Below are 15,795 nucleotides of genomic sequence, written 5' to 3'. Positions count from 1 at the left end.
CTACAGAGAATTCAGGATACCTGTAACTTCTTACGTACAGCTAGAAGAGAAATTATTGTACCTCCTGCAAAAATGCTATAAGGCAGAAAACTTTTGACATAATTTGAGCTGATATCTAATATTTTGAATTAACGTGGGAACTAATTCTGAAGACTGTTTCTTTGTTAAAAGAAAAATCCCTTGTTAAAAGAAAAATCCCACTCAAGTCAAACACACCCTATACAATCTCCTTAACAACTGTAATATAAAACAGTACAATATCAGGTACTCCTTGAGAAAAAAGAATTTTACTTGCGTATAACTACCCTTGCAACAAACACCAAAATAAATAAAAGACTCACAGGGTTCTGATTGCATTTTAATTTGAATTGAATCATTTCAAAGCAATTCTTGATGTACATCAAACTCAAAAGCAGTCCCAAGATTAGTTATACAAACAGCCACAAAAGCCAGTGTATAGGTTTGCACAGAAATAGTTGGGTGAAAAATGTATGATTTCTGCTTCTTTCGGTTGTTTTCTCCAAACTACACTTTTCAGGATAGGTCAAAAGAAACAAAACCAAGATCACAAGAACTTCTGTATCTGTCAGCATTACACCTAGACAACTGTCCTAGGGGTAACAAGAAGTGCTTCAGAGAGAAACTGAAGACAGTGGGCTGTAGAAATATATTTGGAGTCACAGACTCTGATTTTGCACTATTTAGTGACCAAGTTATTACTCATGAGGGCAGGAAAATATGAGCATGGCACAAACCCTCCATGTGATCTAACAGAATAAATCCCTTAAGAAGCCTTGCAGTAGATAATTAGAAAAAATCTTATTCTCAAGGAAGGTTTCTTCTAGAAATCTCTGCAGTTGGATACTTGGCTTATCCTTGAAGCATGAAAATTTACTCTTAAATATGCGTCCTTTATTGTAGTATGACTGTCAGCATGATCAAATCACAATCTGTAAAGTATACTCTTCCTGAAACTTGTTGCTTGGTTGTTCTGAGAGCAAGGGGAAGAGCCTTCTGAGCCATTAAGGTCCTTGAAATCTCAAACTGATCATTCCTCCTTTCTTTTCTATAAAGAACACATTCTTTCATATATTTATAGTCTTTTCTCAGTTATTTTTCTTGAAGTTACCTATTTTTTCACAAGTTTTCTCCTCCATGTACTGAATTCCCCAACACTGGGGACAAAGTACAATACTAAAAAATATCCTTTATTCACTATTCTGTTTTTAATGTATACTCATCTCTCATCTGCTCTGTTTCAGAGGCTGACGCGATTCCTTCAAGTGAAAAATTAACTATTTAAAAATCCTATCACTCTAAAAACCATGTCATTACCCCTTCCTTTTAGCACTTTGGAATCCCTTAATTTGAAGAGACAACATGATACCAAGTCATCTTGTTTGAATTCATGCTGAAATTATTCAGTCTCCTTCTGACTTTGATTAAGTTACCATACACAATCACACAGCTTCTCAATTTTATTCATATTTTTGTGAAAAGTTTGAGAACAAAGCATCACTGATGCACAGCTTAGCTGATACATGATATTGACCTTGGATGAAATATTTATGTTTTCCTCCCTTCTAAGATTCCAGACAGTGTCTGATTCATAACAGTACTTTGACCCTCTCATTAGGACAACTGGCATCAGTAATACTTTGCTATGAAGGACTCTTTGTGGGGTACATCCATAAATCTCTGCAGGCTTCATGGAATACAACAGCTGACACCACCTAAAGCATGCAGTGGTTGCAGTGCTCTCTTCTATACTCTGCCAGAGCAAATACAGCTTTGAAATCTTCCCATTTAAACTCAGCATTAACAAGTATCTGACCTCTTAACACTGCAGCAATCTTCTGCACCCACAAAGCAGTGGATTTAAGCATAGGCACCAGCATTAGTAGAGCCATAGAAATCTACCCCAACCCCAATAAGCTCTGCAGAGAGCTCCTCACGCAACTGTGTGCTGCTTTGCTGCTACCAGGATGAATTGCTCCACTAGCTCACATGCCTCTGGACCCTGCTCTGAAGCCTCAAGCAACAAACCTTCATGATACCAAAGAAACAACACCCAATTTGCCCTAGTAAGGAGCAACACTTTCTCCCCCACATTATTCTTCCACGCGTTAAGGTTTCCCTTGGAAGCATGCAAAAGTCTTGCAACTCATTCTTTGGTGTACTAAATACCAAAGCCATTAAAAATGATATGTTTTTCTGATACACATGCACTGAAGTCTCTACCACAGAAGTTTCTTTCTCATGAAACAAGAAATAAAGGATCATTTTTTAAAGAAAGTATTTCAGTAAGCAGATCGTCACACTTCCTGCCTTCAGAAGTTAACCAAGCTGTACTGGTTGGCCATCTAGGGAACACCCTTACAGCCATGTCTGCTGGCTTTCTCACAGATAGAATCTCATCACACCACTTTATTCCCCAGTCACATTTTTTAGTCTTACTGTCACATCATCTGAGTTCGCACTCATGAAAAGGAACATACAAACATTAGTTAATATGCTCTAACTTAGAAGTTACCATCAAAGCCTGGAGTAGAACACTTCGCCCCACTTTCCTTTTCAGCAGTATAGATAATTGCTACTGAACATGCAATAAAATGGCACAATCACTCCTCTATTACTGGAAGAGTGAAATATCAGTCTAATTTCTCTGCTTGCTCAAAAGTTTTTCTGGAATATCAGCTCCTCTGTAAGTGTTTTAAGTGCATTAGTATTGTTTACATTAGTGCAATATCCATTAATTTGAGTGAAAATCCAATAAAATTTAGGAAAGACTGGCACAAAGTTTTTGAACAGAAGCAGCGCAGCAAAGCTAAACATAGTCTTCAGAATAGAGAACTGTTATGCATGAACTGTAGTGACTGATCCACCCTAAGATAATTGCTATAGGGAACAAAGGGTTTTTTTCAGTTCAGATATATGATAGCATAAGAGAGTTAATGCTGAAACTTCTGAAAAGCTATTATGAATCTGAGAAATGTCACAACTTCTTTACAATCTGAGAAAAAGTCCCTTCCTTTTGCTTCTAAGGCAACATTACACTTCAGCAGGCATCAAAAAACTTGAAAGTAATGGAATTGGATCAACATCACAGGTCTTTCACAAAGCCTTGCTTTTTGTCTCTGAGAAAATAATCTTTTTTTATTAAACACTACTTTAAATAAAGCATCTTTCTCACTGAAACTCAGGGTACTGAGATTAGCAATACAAGAAGTGTATCTGCCCCAGTCAAAATATCTACTTTTGAAAGACCAAACCATTCTCACCTATGGTTCATTCATCCAAATTTTAGAAAAATCTTTGACATCTGCATACACATACACAGCAAAAGGTTTTTTTCCCTAGCCAAACTATCAGAGGACAATTGATTTAATTGACATTTTGTTTAGGTACTATATTTATTTCATTTTCAGGACAAAAAGTCCAGACACAATCAAGCCTTAACAAAGCCTTCATTACAGAGTATGCTTTTCCATGGGGCTGCAATATCTAAACATATCTGAAGCACAGAACACAGCTTCCAATGAAAGCAGAGCCAAGATTCCAGCAAGCAATGATTTTCGAACACTGAAGCTGACAGAATAGACAGTTTCATGGCATATGAAAAATTCCCACTACAGAACAGTATGAAAGATACTGAGGTGACAAATTTTTCTCTAAAAATCTGTGCCATTAACTGGGCCTTGCAACAGCTCCACCAGGTAATAACACCTCAGCATCTGCCAAACAAATATTTTTGTTCCTAGTGTGGAAATACCCTGTATATTCACTATGATCTCTCTGTGATTATTTGGTTTTGCTATACCACTTCCCAAGTTTTCATCATTCAGGACACTCATGAACTAAGTCGTTGTAGTAGACTAGCCACTTTTTTTTTTTTTTTTTTTTTTTTTTAAGAAAGGCACAACTTCATATGCTGAGGGAAAAACCAGAACAAACCTTTCCTCCAACCACAAACACACACTTTCTTCTGAAGTTCTTGTGAAATGCTACAGACTCAGAGAAGTAAAGAAAAGCAAACTCACCTGTCTCTGGAACAGCATCTTCTGAAACAGCAAAGGAGACAAAGATCCTGTATGAGTTGGCAGCAAGAGAACGCTCTCTAATCAGGTTCAGAAACTCCATCACCTTCAAATAATCCCTCTTCTATTTTTTTTCCTTCCTCTTCCTTCTGCTTCAAATCACCTCCAAGACTTAGGTGATAAGTAATAAATAAAAGTTCACATAAATTCTCTCCTCACAGTTTAAAAAGTACACAGCTTTAGCACTTGCTTCTCCCAGACCAGTTGTTTGCTTGATTGTTCTTTCCAAGGTGATCTTCAGAAGGTAAAATGACAGAGTGACCTATCAAACCAGTGTTTCCTTTTCTCCTACATTTCCAATCTCTCCACAATCAAGCAAGCCCAGAACTCAGGCTTTTCCAAGGCCAAAGGTCAGTTTGGTCTCAAGTATTTGCAGAGCTCTTGATAGCTTACATGTTGCAAGATGAAAGGATCAACACTCCTGGTTGCAGTTCCAGCCTTAGAAGGATAATGAGGTTGCCTCAAAAAACCTCTCGTGGTACTCTGAGGTTAGAACTTCCTTCTCAGCTGTTCAAGAGCCTATTATTTCTTTCTACAAGCTTTGTCCATGCATAATGAGTACATTTTCTTCAATCAGTTTTCCTTGAATCAATGGGAGAGCTCTGGAGGGTAAAATGGGATGTATATGAAATAGTTGCTTTTCCACTTTCTCATTCTGTGTACAGAATCCAGAAGTCTCACAGATTCCTTAAATAATCAATCATGCATTTTAAATGTACATTCACCTGGAAGGGAGAAGGAAAAAAAAAATTGTCACAGGAGACTTCCATAACTGCTACCAGATTATCCAGCAGTAGCTTGTCATGTCTGTGGTACCAACTCCTAGCTGAAATGGATCATGAAAGATACTACTATCAGAAGCACAATGACACAGACAAGATAGTTGCGATTACACAAAAATCCTCTCATACGCTGCCACTTGTTTTGAAATAGAACAGACAGTTGATCAGAAAACTGACTGTTACAAAATAGAAAGTAATTGAGAGTAGATAGATTCATGCATGGTACTGCTCTCAGATAGTCAAGACATTCAAATAGTGGAAGTACACAGCAGTAACCCTTCTGTCTGCTTTGTGGCCTAGACATTCTTACAATACTACCAATTGTTTCAGTGATTAACAACAGGATAATACCAAAAGGTGGTGACTTAAATCAGAGTGCTATTTCTTGTTGTAACATATTGGATCACTCTATCATATGCTCAGGCATAAATGACATATTGAAATCTCATTACTAAATACTTGAAGTATTTAGAAAATTTTACTCCAAGTTTGGTACAACTACTCTCTTTTTATATACTTAATATTTAATCAAAGCAGCAGCTGTGTTATTATGCTGATCAGAAAGTAAGATTTAAATACTGTTTGGCAAAATAAAAATACAAGTTAAAACCAGTTCTTTTATGAATTGCATGAATAAAATAAGTTGAAAACAACAAAGTTGAGCCCACGTATGTGGATTACATGAGACAGTAGCTATGAGGTATTATCATCAATCTCATAAGTATCAGCAGTCACATCACTATGGCCACCCATAAATCACTTCACATAGCTGTGCATGTACACCTTCAAATTTACACTGAAAAGGTCCGGTAATAAGCTGTCCCTGAAGCAATTTGAGTTTACATAAAATGCTTTTACTCCCTAGCTTCAGAGTTCTTCTCAACTACAGATTGTCACAGATAATCAGCCAAATTATTATATTCATTTGTATAAATACTTGGGACCATGAAAAGTTTAAAAAAAAAAAAAGATGTAATCAAAATCAGCCAAGAGTTTGTGGCAGAATTTGGCAGATAATACTTGAAATACTGGATCCTGATGCCCCAGCTTGACCACAAAAATAAATAAATAAATATGATTATCCTCTTGTTTGCAGTATATTTCTAAGGCTCTGAGGAAGAGGATAAAGTAAGAGTCATTCATAGCTCTTCGCTGACATAGTTTGTACAGAACAGTAATGAGATTTTTTCATTTCTTCCTCTTCATGTCCCCCAGTGAGGTGTTTTGGTTTTAAATACCAGACACACAAACCCAGTCTGCATGGGAGAGTGAAATTGGAAAGATAAATGGAGCAGAAATATCACATTGTGGATTGAATGTTTACTCATTATATTGAAACATGCATGGATTTCCCAGACTACTAGATTTGTCCAGAAAAGAACCCAGAACATTTCCAGATTCCTAATCATCTTGCAAGAGGGCAGAAATGCTGTCAACAAAAAAAAAAAAAAAGAAAATCAAAACTGAAGGAAAAGTGTGACTCTATAGTTACCTGTTATGTGTATGTCATGTCGCACGGCTATGACTGAAAAGAAATCACCTCGGAAATGATGCTAACATTGAATTTGTTATTTATTTATTGCAAGAGTTTTCCTAGAGAATTCTAATCGTTCTATCAGTAGTGAGCATGAACAAACGCTCTGTCAACTTACATTTAAGCCTGAACAAATATTCAAGCTGAAGCATATGTTCTAAGCCAGTAAAACAAGAAAAGGAAATTCAAAAAACACTGAAAGGTAGTCAGCACTTAAAACATAGATACGTACACTTTATGCAAGAAACTATCTTCACTCAAATGACTACAGCTGTTATTAGATTTGCTTCTATTATATTGAGAGTTTATGTATGAAGAGTATACTGGACGTGCATAAGTTATTCTATTGTCACTCTGGTTCTCTCTACAAATAATGGCACATCTAATAGTTTAAGAGGATGGTTTTAAGAGTTTTTATGTACAAATGAATTTTAATGCAGAATTTACTGCCTTTTTAATCATAAATCACCAGCTGTGTTGGTACTGACCAGTGATTAAAACTCCAAGCACAGAAGCTTTAAAAAGATGAGATCAAAAGTACACACACTTCATCATTAGTACCTAAAACCATCGAATCACAGTCTGAAAAAGTGTTTTGCATCTGATATAAGGAAACACATTTAAACATAGTAACAAGACTAGAAAGTTTGTTGTTTACTGGAGTAAAAAAGCAGATAGATATAAAGTAGTGTTCACTGTGTAGGTTTTCATGTTGTTTGAAAAAAATGTAACACAAGATTAACTGAGGATTAAATCAAAGTAGATTGAAAGCAAAGATGGGAGTTTGATAGGAGGGCAGAGGAGTGGCAGAGATGAAAAGTAGCAGTGCTATTTCCCTATTTCGAAGCAATTAAAAAAGAGAGAGAGAGAGAGAGAAAAACAGACGTAAGAGATATAAAGAAATACATGAGGGTCAATGCACATTAAACACGAAGCAGAAAGAGATAGAACATAAATGTCAATATCACGTGTAGTCTTTTCACTTCACTATAACAGAACTCATACCACTGGAGAACTCAGCACTTCCTTAACTAGAGGAACATGAGCACCAAGGTGAGAAAAATGTAGAATATCTCAGCGGAGGGTTTTTTTTTTTTAGCCTTTTTACATTAGGTAGGCATCAGAGCTAGCAGCAATGTAGTTTGATCATAATAATTAAAATGATGCTTGAATACTTCAGGTTTGCCAGAAGAAAGGCATAGAGCCTCCCAAAAATATCATTTTCGGTAAAGAATTACTTTCTTGAGAATTCAGAAATAAATTAATTCATAAATTAGAATGGTTAAATTGGCCCTTCAGGAAATGCAATCACATAAGAGTGTAAGAGATCATGTTTGTTACTTTTCCCAAATAACCCATATAAAAAAACAGACATGAATCTGAGCAGTTAATGCATGGTTAATTCACGCTTAAGCTTGAAGACTGTTTTTCTTTGTCCTCCATAAATAAAAGCTTATTATTCTGCACAAGAATAGATGTTCTCCAAGAACAATAGCATGATTTTTTCAACCAGTTCCATTGAGACTCAGTTCTTCAATAATCAGCTCAGTTACACTGCTACAAAGGAGGACCCAGCAACTACGCTGATATTTCTTACTGGCACTTGGGTTCACGTCTTCTCTCCAAAACTGTTGTGAAGTACTTCTCACATTTAAATTGTGAATTTTCATATTTAAATTGATATTTAAATGTAAAATTAAATTAGGATGAGATGTGGAAAATTTCATCCTTCAAGGGTAAAGGGTCAGGCTATTGTAACTATCAGAAACCAGCAGAGCAAAGCAGAGCTGCTTATATAATATCAACTATTGTAGTTACCACCACCATCTATATTTATCTGATTAATAGAGTTAGAAACTTGTTAATCCTGAAACCAATTTAAATTTTACTCTGCTTACTGACACATAGCTAAGAAACAAAACCCATTGTGCCCAACTGAGCATTACTCAGCCACTCCTAAGCTACAAAACACTCAATAGCATTTGAATGGGCAACAAACACGTAAAATGAATGCTGAGATACTTCTGTATAAATGAGAAGAATAATTTATTATCTTTAGATTATGTAGCTTAGCTACTGCAAAAGCTGACAGATAACGTTCAGCAATCCTTGAGTTTTCAGATACCTAGTTTCCAAACCAAGAACTGAGATGTTTCTTTTCAAACTCAGCAGCATTTAAAAGGTACAGGGAAGCTACTCACCATTCAGGTAGGAGATTGGAGAAAAGACAGTGCTGCATTCTGACAAATGGGAAAATACTAAAATTATTGCTGGTTTTGGATGATACTTTTGGGATTGATACCATCAACTGAGACTTTTGATGGAGTCACAATTTGTTGCCCTGCAGTAGCTCTGCTGTCAGGAGCTGTACCAAGCTGTCCAGCTCCCTTTTTCCACCCTTGCTGTCACTGGTGAGAATCCTCCACAGGATTTACATCCAGGCAGGTACAACAGCAGGAAAGATTACTGGGTCTTGCAGAGCTCACCTTGCTTAAGCTGCCCTAACATAGTGATAACACTGGGAAAGCATGAATGAGGTCAGTGCATTTCCATTAGTACTCCGCTATTAGCTCTTCCCCACCCCCACGCACAGTGAGCACTCCCCAAGATTGCTTGAATATTAAGCTGCAGTAAAAGTGAGGCAGTAATTCTACTAAGCAGGAAATAGCCTAATTGCATCCAACACTCACTTTTTCCCTAAGGCCACCGTGACCAAGAGTCTACTTCAAACATCCCTAGGACTGTAATGATTTAAGAACACACCATGAAGCTTCAGTAGCCCTTTATCATACCGTGACTATCTTGCATCACAGATGCACACTTTCTCCTTACTCTGCTATAAAATAAAAGCAGGACAGACAAAAAAAGAAAAAATCCAACTGCCTTCAAATAGGAAAAAAATCCTTTTTACATAACAGAAAAGCTGAAACACATCACCTCTCAGTTGATTTTGCCTATGTAAGTTTACACAAGCAGAACACTGCATCTGACATTACTTTTTTCTGTTTCTGAGTGTTTTCCCAAGTCCTTGCTATCTGGAAAATCCTTATCACTTAATAGGGCAGGATTCAGTTCTGCTGGCTTTTGTTTGTTTGTTTGTTTTTTAACCTAACTCCTCTCAAGCCACGAGTAGCCCCTGGAAGGGATTATTTTGACCAAATTCAGAACATTGAGAAATTGGTTTGAGCTTGAGAGACACTAGAAGTTACTTTTTAGTGGTAACATTTCTTGGCATCACTAATGAAAATCCACCCTTGAAAGAATGGCTACCACACAGCAGCAAACTTGAATAAAAAGAAATTTGGAACAGAAAGCAGTTTTTTGTGTCCAATTTCCCTTATCCCTGTTGTGCTTGCTAATTATGGACATTTTTACATTCCATTTCTCTCAGACTAGGTTTTACTTCATTCTTCATAATCTAGTTCCATTGCAGACCAGTGTATGAGACATAACTTTTATTGCCAAAACTCACCTGTAATCTCACAAGTATTGATCACAATGACTTTGCAGCAGAATCCAGAATGGAGTAGAGAACTTTTTCCCCCAGAAAGAAATATTATCATTTCTGATAATTAGTGCAAGCAGTAGTTATTTAAAAATGTGGGATGGACACAAGTCCACATTTAAATAAAACACATGGTCCTCAGGGGACTTATTTGGATTCTTAGTAACCCAATTTTGTGTAATAGGAGAACTGGATATCTACCCTGCCATGCATCATTTGTACCAGGAAGTCCCCTGAATCTGAAACCTCATTTAGCTGAATGAATTATATCTCCCCACTCTGCTCAGGGAAATGTACTCTGTGCTTGGTTTTCATAGTACCAACATACAAAACACTGCAGAATTATTTTTCTCCAGTTCATCTGCATTACATATCTCCATATTTGCCTAGATCTTCACACACACACACACACAAGGCTAGCTTCTGGCATTTGAACACCTAGGCTAAGTGCTTCTGAACAGATCTCTAAATTTCCTTGGAACAAAGTAACGTGTAAAATACTAGCAGTCCTATCACACCTGTACACACAGTACTGGTACAGCTCTGCACTGTCACCTTATTTGTAAACTGCCTAATGTCTAATATACTGATAGAAGAGACAAATATATTTTATTATGGAGCTATGAGCAACTCCTGAATGCCCTGTGCTTGAGCTAACAGCTACAGTATGCTCAAATGTAAATTCTTTTACTGTAAAAGTAGTTAATAGCTCTCAAAGATTTAATGGCATAGCCAAGGTTTATTATGGAATAATATTTAAAATGTGATGGAAAGTAATTTTTTATTTCTATGTGACACTCAGGATAATAAAAGCATTAAGCCACAGCAGACCCAGAAGTAATGCCTATGCTTATAGACATTTAAGAGACTATTACCAAAACAGAAATTTAGGAGTATTTTTGGTTTCCCACTCACAAACACTTCATTATTTTATTACCTTATAACAATAAAATTGCAATTCCCAGTTATTAACAGTTCATCATGGTGAACATTTAACATGATTTACTTTTTAATTAGGAAACACTTTCTGAGACTGAAATAGTTCATTTTTATCAAGAAGAAAGTCATCTTTTTTTCCCTATAAACTGTGAATCCTTGAAGGGCTTAACAAGCTCTAAGGCTGACTTTGCAATCACTACTCTCAGTAAAAACTGGGAGTATTAAAGTTTATTTTATTGAGTAGAGCAGCTAACATGGTACACTGTCTTAATGTTCTTCTTGGGGATACAATAGGCTGGGTTTTATAACTAGTCAGTTCTATCTGTACCTTATTCTGCAGGTTAATAGAGATTTGTAAATAGCTGGTAAATCATAAACAAGCAATCTTAAAATTCGGAGAACAACTTAACACAGGGTAGACAGTGCTTTGACCCTCTGAAGGTGACCTTGCACAGAGCAGAGCAGCATGCTGCCTTTCCTTTAGCCCGCTGACAGAATGACTCACCACAATATTAGGGGGAAAAAAAAGTTTAAGAGAAAGAAGCATTGAGCAGAGATATTATCAGCCACAAGCAGATTTCCACAGAGTATCTGAGAAGGGTTCCTCAGCCTCCAATGTGCTGAGGCACCGGAACAAGAATAAAACATTGCTTTACATGTGGATGCTCATAAAGCTAAAGAAGTAGAGCACATGAGGGGGCGTGGAGCAGTAGCAAAGCCGGGTGAACTCCACAATCCTACACTTCTATTTGGAAGAAAAGTAGGAGTCAAGTGGGAGATTCATGGTAAAGTACCTTGGCCTGCCCCTCCTACTCTCCTTCACTTCTGATGAACTCTATCAGCTGTTCAGGGTTGAGAAGGGAGCCTTTTTTTAAAATGCAATAAGTTTTTTTTTTTTAAAAAAAAAGAGAGAGAAAGAAGAAAAGAAACAAAACAACTGCCATGCAGAGTTTGGAAGGAGAGAACAGGCTGTGAGCCCAGGTCTGAGGCCCGCTAGGGCAGGGAAGCCTGACCAGGCCCAGCAGCGTTGCTATAATTGCCACCAACAATGCATTAAGATGGGGGTGCACGACATCACTGTTGCACCCCTGCTTCTGGGTATGAGAATAGCCCTAGTACAATTCACACAGGGTTTGATTGTTTCTTGTTTAACTGCTCGCAAAGTTCAACATCCTTAAACAGAAATCAGAATTTCCAGGCACACCTGAAACACATTCCTGACACTACAACTAGATGCATTATACAGATAATTATATTTCTAGTGCATGTACACTATTCACGTACAGAAAAGAGTAGTTTAACTTATATTTTGCAGATAGAAATCGTGTTAGTGAGCAAACAGAGCCAGTCTAAGGGAGGAGAGACAGATTCAGAAGTTTTATCCCAAACCTCACGTTTGCTGCTCCTGATAGAAATAAGGATGATAGCCCATGGGCAAAAGATCTGATAGCATTTTTCATTAATTATACATACATTTATTAAAAATATTCAGAACAGGCTGGACAAGCCTTGATGGATTTCAAAGGCCAGCCTCTATGTACTAAATAGCCCACATTTATTAAAATTCAGCTTTCAGCTATATATACTGTACATTGCCACTCCAATAACTTCCCATAAATTGATGATCTTAGAAATGTAGATTAATTGAGGCAATGAAATAGCAGCTACAGTAAAGAGATTACATATTCCCTTTCATAACTTCTTCCCTTGAACTTTCAGATTTATCAGTGGTGGCAAATTCTCCAAAACAAGCCAGCAAGAGAATATAAAACTCATATAGCGTTTATTAACTCCAACAGCAGACTTGATAAATGGTTGCAAATTGACTTTTCTTGCCGTCACGTGTCATTTTGAAGCAACCAAATAAATACATGGTTTAGCATTGTGGTTGGGCACTTCGCTTGTTGAAGAAAAATGAGAAAGAAGCAAGCATAATTGGGTTTGTCATCCTTCTTTGCCAGTAAACTACAGATGCTTTTGGGAACAGTGCATTTCCTTCCTGAGACAAGTAATTTTTTGCTTTTCAAGAAGTAATAAACTCAGCAAAGCTCATGGGCCATTTAGCTTCCTGAACAGACTTTGATGCTTTAAGCATATGCCCAGCATTACATGGATGATTTCTTACTCAGTTGGCTCTGGATGGCTCCAAACCATGCACTTACTGGAGAATTTTTATGCTGCAAAATGCAGAGTTATGCATTCAGCTAGCTAAACAGCAAAGGCATAAAAATCAAGGGTTCTTGGTGTGGGATGCTGAATTTTGTTCTTTGCTAATCACATCTACGTTTCCACAAGCAAATTTGCCAACTAATAAGTTGTTAGAAGATCACAACCTATGAAACCAGCATGGATCTAGAGTCACTAGCAAGCCCACAACCTGAAGTCCCCTCCTGCATGAAAAGTTACCACGAGCAGAATTAAAACTAAAAATTAAACTTCCTGTTCCTGCCCTCCACTGCCAGCAGTTAACTCACGAGCAGCTTTTTTTTCTAGAACCATCAGTAAGAATAAGAGGCAGCAGATATCATTGCCTTTGTCCAGTTTTTGGGCCACTGAAGAAAGATATTAATCACAGACCAGTAATAAAGAAGCAATAGCTCACCCTTTTCTAAGGATCAGTGCTTTCCAGAAACATCCAAAGGAAAGCACCTCCAAGTAAAAATGCTTCCCTGTCCGCTGCTAGCCATTAAATGAGGTTAGGGAGGGGTGGACCTAGGCCCTGCTCCTTCTCGTTGCACAAGTGAATTGCTTGCACCTGTGCTTCCAGGGCTGGCCCAGCCCCATTCACCAGGTGCTCAATCAGTGGTTCAGGCCATAACCTAATGGTTTCTACACACCATCCCATCCCCCCTTTGTACCCTTCATGTCCTACCTTCAAGTTGACTGAGGCCAGGCTCACTGTAGGGGAAGCACAACAAGAAGTGGATAAAATGGAAACGCTTCAGAGGAGTGCTCCACCTTACGTTGCGGGCCCCATTCTTTTTTTCATTCATGCAACGTGTCTAGGCACATAACAACAACCTCTACAACAGCATGGCTGCTCCTAAGTCTCTGAAAAGCCAGACTTGTAGTTCCCAAATCTTGAAGATTTTTTTCTCTTCCATCAGTGGAAAAGTAGTTACATGATGCTGATTATCATTCAGAAAGCATGCACCTAATATAACTGCACTAGCCTAGTTACAGAGCTAAGAGAATCAATAATAACAATAACAGAAAACAATAATGATGAAGCAGCTCAGTGTCTGCATTTAAAATGAGCTGGAAGTACCTAGCTCCAAATTACCTTTCTTTTAAAAAAAGCATCAGCACATAAAGTATTGTTCTACAACTTCTCCTGTTCAAACTTGCAGCTGTCTTTAAGCTATCCACAGCTTTAAAATCTTGTCAAAAAGAACAGCCATAGTTTTTCCAGAAGAGCTAACTTCGCTCATACGATAGCCTTGTATCTCACTAGCTGTTACAACAATTTAATTTGTGCTACCTTTTATGTAAGCTCTTTAGAATTGAAAAGCATTTTAAATGTGTACAATTGGGTAAGTCATGAGGAGCTTTCTACCTAGTAAGGAACAGCAGGAACAGGGCAGCTTCCAGAGGAAAGGTGAGCAGAGGGCAGCTGCAATGCAAGATGAGCAACAGCCTCACTAGCAGAACTCAGCCACATAGCACCAGAGCAGGGAAAGCAGAACAACAGTAGCAAGAAGTCCTGCAGATGGACCAGGCAATGAAACAGATCCAGGTCAATTCAACTAATTCAAAGAGCAAATCTGGAGCAGAACTGGAAACAAATACAACAAAAGCATAACTCAGGCAAGAAGAGACTGCATCACAGTTTAAGCAGAGCTTCTGCAGTAACATCCAGAGGGTGGAGGGCCAGGTGGCAGCAGGTCCCAGGTGAGGCTGATTAGGACAATTTAGGCTTATTGATGTCCCTGGAGGCCCTGACACGGTATTTTGTTTGAATGAGCTTTAGTGATCAAAGCCTTTTAGAGAGCACACTGTAGCAACTGAATATTGCATCGTAAGATGTATCAACGGATTTCTTGCTTGAGCCAAAGACTTACATGGTGTAGATTAATGGAAATCTATCTCACAAAGAATTCTACACAAATTGCACATAAAATCCATAGGAAAGTCAGTGGGAAACAACAACCTACAATTAATAAGCTTTCAAACTGCATACTTTGAGGTCTCTGTCTTTTGGTCTGCTTTCATAACATTTTCATTCTGACAATGGACAAGAGGCCAGCTGTTTTGCAAGGATATTACCATCAGAGATCACACCCAAACCTCAACCTGGAGGAAATAACACAGAAAGAGGGTGACCCCAAGAGCACTTTCATGCTAGCAACACTGGAAGTCGGAGAAGATCTGAGCAGCAGCTCCAGTTTTCCCTGCCTGCAGAATGTATGGTCATGTCTGGGGGCATCTCTGTAAATTCCAAACTGTGAGTTATCTGCATATATAACAGCGTAGTTACCAGCTCCTCAGCCTGCCTTAGCCTTGGTACAGATATTCCTTGAATTTTAGTGTATCTATCTCAAGACCAATTTCCCCAGTACTGTTCCCTGCAAATATGGACCTTCTCTCTCCCAAGCAAGGAAGGGCTTCTATTTTCTATGTATGGGATTTAGAGAAAAAGCCTTCAAAATGTGAAAGCATCAGAACAGTATTTTTTTTTTTTTCAAATAAATAAAATGTATGAGATTGTGAGTTTCTCTTTCACTTCTGAAAAACCTTCCTCAAGCCCTGAAGATAACTTGTTTACCTCCACTATATTCCTACAACCCTTTTTAAACTTCTTCATATAGTGTTCCAGAACACATCAAAAAGCCATCTTTGATTCTAAAAGTACTCATCGCTCCCTCTTGAACAACACTGGACCATTGTTACAGTTGCACTTCACTTGAAGCAAAGCCGAGACACAATTAGAAGAATGTA

The 15,795-nt window shown here is 37.8% G+C and overlaps 1 long non-coding RNA gene across 1 annotated transcript in view; it reads right to left on the bottom strand.

Moving 5' to 3' along the window:
• LOC112532120 overlaps positions 1-15,795 on the bottom strand; it is a 183,799-nt gene that overhangs the window by 129,287 nt on the left and 38,717 nt on the right. The window contains exon 3 of the long non-coding RNA XR_003074475.3: positions 4,041-4,822. This is a non-coding gene — a long non-coding RNA (uncharacterized LOC112532120). The remainder of the gene's footprint in view (positions 1-4,040; positions 4,823-15,795) is intronic.

The sequence above is a fragment of the Gallus gallus genome, chromosome 3 (assembly GCF_016699485.2).
Source record: "Gallus gallus isolate bGalGal1 chromosome 3, bGalGal1.mat.broiler.GRCg7b, whole genome shotgun sequence".
In the NCBI taxonomy this organism is placed as follows: Eukaryota; Metazoa; Chordata; class Aves; order Galliformes; family Phasianidae; genus Gallus; species Gallus gallus.
The sequence above is the reverse complement of the archived record's forward strand: the minus strand, read 5'-3'. Positions and strand labels throughout refer to the sequence as shown.